Below are 6896 nucleotides of genomic sequence, written 5' to 3' on the forward strand. Positions count from 1 at the left end.
AACTCCTTCAAACAGATTTGATATGTCTTTGATAATCCAACCCAGCCACCATTCACAGCGGGGTATTTGCTCCAAACAGAAATACCAAGATGAGCATGGCGCTCTCTTGGTTTGTTTCGATTGTACAAATTGACATGGTACTATGTAATACACTTAAGCAGGAATTGTAAACCTTTTTTTGTTTTATGATAAATCATCACGGTAGTTGGATGTGGGAACAGAATACCACATCCCTTTGATGATTTAATATCCCCAATTATTATTATTATTATTATTATTATTATCATTATTATTATTATTATTATTATTATTATTATTATTATTATTATTATTATTATTATTATCTCAACACAGTTATAAAACACGATTACAGAGATTCAACAAGACCATGGGGTTTTTCCTCAGCAGACGTGTTTTGTGCCATTAATGTATCGACGCACTTTGTATCATGTTGTATAAAATGAAACATTGGCTATGAAGCAACACGGACACATTGATTTTCTATTTGCAGCAGTGGCAAGTTATTCAAATCACACAGAATTTCAAATTCTAATTTCATTATGTTTTCTCACCGCGGCCTGGGAGTCCATTAATCACTGCAACACGGTAAAGTGCCATCAGATAAATCAAGGGAAACTTACTTTTGGTTCAATGATTTATTCAGTCTGAGTTCACAACATCTTTTAATCGACCATCAATCATACATTCATCTACTTCAATCTGCATGCTGTTGTCACATAAGTTTGTGTGTGTGTGTGTGAGCGCACCTCACCGGTCTACACAGAAAATGAAGTAAAACAAAATCAATTGCGATGGTTTGTGGGGACGTGGCATTAAAGCAGACTTGGCGTTTCAGTTGTTGAATAAATCACCTTCAGGCAGCCGTATAGGAGGTCCTTGTGGCTTGTGCAGCCTGATTATGTTTATAAATGTGCCACTTGTTCCGTCTTAACTGTCTACGTTCCACTGGGAGACAGCAGTTTGCTGATCCGTCAGTGATTCATTGTGAACACATTCTATCTTTTATGCTAAGTTCAGCGCATTTTTTTTCTTTTTATGCGGGGCATTATATCATTACAGAATGGTTTAAACAAACGGGATGAAATGTTGTGCAATACTAAGTGGGAAAAATCTAGTTAGCTCTAAACATAAATCCTATGTCTTATCTTTTGAATTGCTTTACTGCCATGATTGTAAAATTATTCAAAAATGGTGGCGCAGTTTCAACACAAGACAGGGAGTATCATAATGTTTGGACCAATAGGTTTATTTGTAATCATGTAAATTACACATTGAAGAGGCCTGTTAAGTGCTACTGTCAAATTAAAAGGTTCACAAATTTTTCTGTCGTGTTTCTGACACGTGACACACCATTAATCAAATGTGTAACAATATCAAAAGTATAGTTGCTCAATATCAGAAATCAGAAAACGCTTTAATTGGAAAAAGTACAATGTTCACAGGAATTTCATTTGGTATGTCAAGCTCTTTATATCAGGATTTTTTAAAGGAATCGGAAATAAGTTATACAAGAAATATACAATAAAAACCCAAATATAAAATTCAAATATTCCCCCCCAAAAAACAGAAAAAGGCAAGGGGGAGAGTTCACTGACCTGATTTAATATTCTACTGTCAATTTCATATTTGAGGCACAAATACAATATTTTGGATGGCTATTATATATTCATTCATCATAGACTTTGCTTTATCCTGCAATCAGGGTCATGTGGGTGATGGACCCTTTCTCAGAATCAGAATCAGAAAAAAATTATTTTCCTCAGGGGGCGCATGGGGTAGTAGCATCAAATTGTGAACATCGAGGAATAAAAAAGAATAAATAAAAATAAAAATTATATATTTTATAAATTACAGTGCAGTGCTCACTCTGCATTTATATAATAAATATATCATGAGCAGGATTAAATTCGGCGGAGGGTGGGAGGGGGCTGGTAAAGCAATGAGGGGGTTTGCTTTGCAGGGTTGCTGGGAACTGAGGAGCTGTACCACTCTGGGGACAAAGGTTACCCTTCTCTGGATTTTGCAGACGGGGCAGTGGAGTCTTACGCCCCGCTCGAAGGCCGAGTGTAAGATGTGGGATTGATGTGCGAGGATCTTTTGGCCGGTTTCTAATATTTGACTGTCATGGAAACGGGAGAGAGGTCTGAGGGGGCGGCCACTTACTTTGGAGCAGACCAAGGCGGTGAGCTCCGGGCGATTCCTGTCATGCTGGATGATGGGGTGGAACCAGCAGGTGAAGGAGAAGGTCATTACGCTCTCGATGAAGGTGTAATAGAATGTGGTCCGGATTATGCTGCGAACCTCAAATGGCCTCAGCTTCCTGAGCAGGTACTGCCGTTGGTGACATTTCCGGGTGATCTCCTCAGTGTTGGAGGAGAACCTCAGGAGGCTGTGTGCCGCTGTCACTGGGCGAGAGGCAGGGGCCTTGTATAGAGACATACAACCGCTCACTCTCTCGTGCACATATCTGAGCAATTTGGGATCTCCACTGAACCTCCTGCATGTTTTTGGACAATGAGAGGACACTGGAGATTATAGAGGAAACCCAAGCAGACACAAGGAGAGCATGGAGGCCCCACGCAGATAGACTGGGAACCCACTTGCTGTGAGACGGGAGTGCTAACCGCCGCGCCACCGTGCCGTCTCCTGTGATATATCCAGAATATTAACAGAAGCTAAAAATGTCAAATTAACTCCTCTTTAAGAAGCTACAATGCACCGTTCACAGTCATCCAAAAGGAGTCATGATTCATCAGTTTAATATTTGCTGGAGTCCATCTTTGACTGGTTCCATTGTGCCAGAGCCATTACAAGGGAAGAGCATCGTAATAATTCTCTCATTTATTTTCTATTTAGCATACCGGACTGTGCCAGGCAGGAGATGTGTGGTTCCGCTGCTATAAAAATATAAGAACGATGGAAGGAGCAAAGACGCCAGTGAAGGCTCCGGGGCACGGCAACAAAAAAAACCAACTCCAAGCCAAGCTTGTGTCCAGCAGGGATTGAAACACACATGCCACAGTTTAGTTTTAATGCACGCTTTCTCAGCAAAACGGAACAAAGTATTGAACATTTGTTATCGGGCAGTTTAAGCCCCGTGTTTAGACTACATCCATACGCGATGGAGCTTAAACCCGCTCTACTGCGGTTGGCCTCTTTACATTTGATGTACAGAGAAGCAGGTAGACGGTCTTGGCTGGTGGTTTTAGTTCACATGCAGGCCTGCACAGGCAGCCAATTATTAAGAGCATAATCTGGCATTTCTGCCATGTCTCCAGAAACTCCTGAAAGAGATATATTGTTAGGATCTCATGGAACTAATCATCGGTATTTTATTGAATCCGATTTTTCTATACGAGCGCTACGCGGCGAGCAATATCTTAGCCTAAAGGTCTACATCTAAGCACGGCTTTTGCAGTTGTTGGCAGCGGAAAGTGCAGTCTTTATTGGCTTCCACAAGTGGACAACTTCCAAGGTACAAATATGTGTACACTGTAATTTTGCTGCCACCTGTGCGACCGACTTAAGCTGCACCGCCGGGGTTTGCACGCAGCCGTTCGAATCAGGCCCCATGGCTACGGGTGGAACAATGCCGTCTGTCTGCGCGTCTCCACGTACAGCGAGAGACGGGAGCATGTGACTGCGGAGGAAACATTAAATGATGTTAATAACATGCTGCCGAAAAGTAGCATGAATGAAGAAATCAGTGGCATGAAGTCATCCATCCTCCCATCATTAGTCTGAGGTAATGGGAGGAATACTGGTATTTATTCACGTTAGGGCTGTGACTGCTGTCTGATGTACGAGCTGATTTTGAGCTCTCTTGTTTCATAACTACAACAAATCACAGGTTTTCTAAAGAAACAACTCCAGCTATGAAGATAATATTACGTTCCTCCTCTCCGTCGTATTAGCTTTTCTTGACAAACACTCATCGAATGTATTTCGCAGTCTGCGGACGTACAGCTGGGGAATCTGAGGAAGCTCGGTGCCAAATCTGAAGAAACGAGGGCAAACGGTCTCGGCGGAGGGATAAGGTCACGCCACTAACTGGAGCTTAGACTCCGGGCCATGAGGCGCAAAACATGTATGCAAGTCGACGTGCGGACTTCACTGCAGCACAACGGTTCTTTATTCTTCTTGTGTGTGCAAATGTTCAAGGGTTACACAAATACTGGCCGTCCTTCACGTCGATTATGGCAAGCCTTCCCACGTCTGGCACTTTATGTGATGAGGGTTGTTGGTAACGTCATTAATTGTGGTGAAAAACCATTGAAAGCGACTGCCGGGTTTGTGAGTATGCTTTGTCAGAGGGCATGCTCTTAGCTATGTCGGTGCATAAAAGAAAGCAACGAGCCTCCCGGGAGGACTAAACTGGACACGGATGCAAAAAGGGATCTTTTCTCCATCAGCTTGCATCATGTGAAATGTAGCTGAGGATACACATTTTCTTCCAAATGCAGGAATGCGTGTCTTTCATTCGCCCGCCTTGGTTTTAACAGCTCATCCAAAATGTCAAACGCATAAAAGAAATATACTTTTGTCTTCAGTGATCATCACCTCAAACATGTCATTCTACGTCCCCGCTGTAATTCATTCACTCATTCATCCCATCTGTTACGGCAGTGGGAGATGCAGAGGCGGGTCTTGTTTGGCCACACGTCCACTCGGGGCGCCGTGGATTTTCAGCACAGAACGTTCAAAGCAAAAGACTACAAATAAAGGATATAAACAGCACGGCGGCGTCCATGCATGGACATGCTGGATCTGGCACGCAATAAGTGTGCGCACTTCACGCACACTTCATGTGTCACGGGATCGAAAGATGTGACGGGACGCTTCGAATCTGCGTATCCGTTTCTTCGATTTTGTAAAATAAGCTTTTGCTAGCGGATCCACGGCTTCGTAGCATGCCAGCTGGTTGACTGCGGGCCTCTCCAGTTACTTGCATCTGGAAAACACGCGTGTATAACGGATAACAAAACACATTCTTTTAACTTTACAGTTCAATTTTTAATTTCGTTTCTTGACTTCATATGTCACAGAACAGATGGTTGACTACTTTGAAGTACGATATTAACCGAATGAGAGAGGCTTTGTGCAGGCTATAAACACTAACCTGGTTGGATTGTTGCTCCGCAGGATACGGCGAAACTCCAGCGCAACTTCTGCAGCCGCGAGAAAAACAAACAAAAAAGCAATCCGAACAGAAGAGCAGCAGTCATATGGTTGTCATCAATCGGAAAAATAAAACATAATCAAACGGTGTTTAATCATGTTACTACTACTTTTCCTCATGGCTTTATGTCAGCTTGTGTATCTAAAACCGGTGACTGATAAAATCACACAATGCACTCATTAAGTGCAGCTTCAGCCGCTAATATGTGAATGTCTCGATTAATATAAATGCAGTAAAAACTCCTTCTGGTTGAATAACTGGATGTGATTCCGTTCTAAGAGGAGGCAGGCGGATTATTTTATTTATTTTTTTTTTTGTTCCGTGAAATCAAATAAAATCAGCTCCGTAAGTTCAAATTTTGACCAAATGCACATTTTGGTGGAGGGAGAGAGCGGATCCATCTGGTCGTACTGGATGTGTCCTCGTCCAAAATTTGCAGCGTCTTCAGATGGGTTTTATGAGCAATCACTTTGCGTAAGAGGACTTCTTTCTTGATCCTACTAAATGAACTCGCTTTTCCCTAAATGTAATCACCTGTGACAGATTCAGGGCCTTCAGGGCAGCGTTTCCAAAAGCTTTCTGCCTCATACTTTCTTAGAAAAAAATAAAAAGCACCGCTATAAACTGTACGATGGGACTGCACGCGTTTCATCCCGTGAAAGTATTATAATGTCAGCGTTCGCAGATTTTCATTTTAGATTTTTGAGCGGTAATATTTGTAACGCTGCACTCATTTCTCTAGGCTATTAGTCGGTAGTGGAATTTAAGTTTATTTGCTCAACAGGTGCTTTGGTACAAATTCTAATTCAATATTTTCATGCCACTTTCTACTTCTGTTTTTTATCTACAGACGAATCTAGTATCGTTCGCAATTATGAATTAGTCTGGTATGCCAGGCTAAAACAAACTAAGAATAAAAGAAAGACTGTTTCGGTTTTTCGCGGGTCGGCGTCGAGCGTTTGACTAATGCGGAGTCGAGAGGAAAGAACGCTCTTTTGATGCAGCTGCGGTAAGAATGCTTTTTATGTCATTGTTTACTCAAAGCAGGTATCACCGCCCGGGCAACAAGCCCCGGCGTGTTTCTGTTTTTCTGCTGTCTGGCTTGCACAATTATTGCCTTAATCCAAATTTGCAGTGCGCTTATATATAGGTCCGACTGACTCCGTAGCATTAGCTCACAATCACACAGCGAGGGCTAAAGCGCCCCGCTGCTCCGAGATTAAATGCAAACAATCGTACAGCAGGTATAACAACACTTTCCGTGTAAGACATAGCATTTCAGGATGTAATTATGTGGCGTTAGAGCTTTTTGCATCACAGCAAGATGGTCCCTGATGTGATTCCTGCACGGGGCGAATGAGCGACCGAATGGTTACGTCTCTATACGTAGCACTGCGATTGACTGGCGAGCGACTTCGCTTTATGTCCGATGACAGCTGGGATGGGCTCCGACATCCGCGAGACCCCCCGAGTGCGGGATACACCGTTTAGACAATTAAGGACCGAATGAATGAACGTTATCATGCAAATGTTCCTCATTGCGTTCAAGTTGGAGAATTCAGAAATTCACAACTCCAACTGGGGGAAAAAGTCAAATGATTGTATTTCAAACAACAGCGCCCATTTGTTTTTCTAAATCAAAAACTCGGGCACGATCCCCTCCAAGCCCGGTTAGTCATTTCATTTTGGCCGCCGG

This window comes from Fistularia commersonii, chromosome 33, assembly GCF_037954325.1.
Source record: "Fistularia commersonii isolate RoL2024-O1a breed Wild chromosome 33, RoL_Fcom_v1.0, whole genome shotgun sequence".
Taxonomy (NCBI): domain Eukaryota; kingdom Metazoa; phylum Chordata; class Actinopteri; order Syngnathiformes; family Fistulariidae; genus Fistularia; species Fistularia commersonii.